Here is a 1,643-nt window from a genome sequence, read left to right on the forward strand (position 1 = left end):
TGGAAATCACCAATGACTGTTCCCAGAATATGACAGGGATTAGGGAATAAATGTAAACAGTGAATAAGACTCAAGAAAGACAAGGTGCAACGCTGAAAGAATTTGTAACAGAGATTTTGGCAATAAAAAATTTCATCCAGGAAATAAATAACAAGATGACATGCATGGAAAGCAGAATTAATCTAGCTGAAGAAAGAATCTTAGAATTTGAAGACCAGAATGTGGAATTTACCTGATAAGTAAACAACATAGAAAGACTCAGAAATAAAGAACAAAGCCTACAAAGGATGTGCAATTATATCAAGAGGCCGAACCTATGCCTGATTGGTATCCCAGAAGAAGAAAGGGAAATGGAGAACCACTTAGAGCAAGTATTCCGGGAGGTAATCCAACAAAACTAACCCCATCTCACCAAAGATGTGACCAGCCAAGCACAAGAGAAACAGAGAAACCCCAGAAGACATCAAATGAGAAGAGCAACCCCTAGACACATAGTAATTTGCCCACACAAAATAGGCACAAAAGAAAAAATCCTAAAGGCAGAAAGAGAGAAAGATCAGACTACCTACAAGGGAAAACCAATCAGAATTGCAACATACCTATCAGCAGAAGTACTACAACCAAGAAGGAACTGGAGCTCTATATTCAAGTCTACAAAGAAAAACAATTTCAACCAAGAATTTCCTATCCAGCCAAGCTCAGATTCATCAGTGATGGAGAATTAAAATCCTTCCCAGACATCCAGTCCCTAAGAGATTATGCAGCTTCCAGACCATCTCTACAGGAGAAACTTAAAAAGGTATTAAGAACAGAAGAGCTGGATTTGGTGGCTCAGCCTGTAATCCCATGCCTTTGGGAGGCTGAGGTGAGTAGATTGCCTGAGCCCGTGGGTTCAAGACCTGCCTGGGCAGCGAGACCTCATCTCTACAATAAATCAAAAAATCAGCCGGGCGTGGTAGTGTATGCCTGTAATTCCGGCTACTTGGAAGGCTGAGGCGGAAGGATCACTAGAGCCCAGCAGGTCGAGGCTGCAGTGGCCAGGAGCGGGCCACTGCACTCCAGTCTGGGCGACAGAGTGAGACTCCAACTCAAAAAAAAAAAGAACAGAAGAAAGAAGAAAAAGATTGAACACACACTTTCTAAGAGAACAGCAGAGCACAGAATCAACAAAGAATACAGTGCAACAAGAAACTTGAAAGCACATACATACATTAACCCCAAGCCAAAAGAAAACAAGCAAATGAAGAAAAAAAATTATAAGAACCTCATGACAGGGAGAAACAATCATATTTCAATAATCAGTCTGAAGGTGAATTGACTAAATGCACCACTGAAAAGACACAGAATGGCAAACTGGATATGAAACCATGACCCAATTATTTGCTACATCCAGGAGACTCATCTCACCACAAGGGATGCACACAGACTCTAAAGTAAAGGATGGAAAACAAGTTTTAAGCAAATGGATCATAAAGAAAGCAGGAGTTATGATCTTAATATCAGACAAAATAACCTTTAAGCTATAAAAAATTTAAAAGGATGCAAAAAGACAACATAATGATAAAAGACCTAATCTGTCACCAAGAAATATCCATCTTAAACATATATGCACCCAACACAGGAACACCAGCATTTATAAAGCA

Source organism: Carlito syrichta, unplaced genomic scaffold (assembly GCF_000164805.1).
Source record: "Carlito syrichta isolate Samal-C Ts95f unplaced genomic scaffold, Tarsius_syrichta-2.0.1 Scaffold304472, whole genome shotgun sequence".
NCBI lineage: Eukaryota > Metazoa > Chordata > Mammalia > Primates > Tarsiidae > Carlito > Carlito syrichta.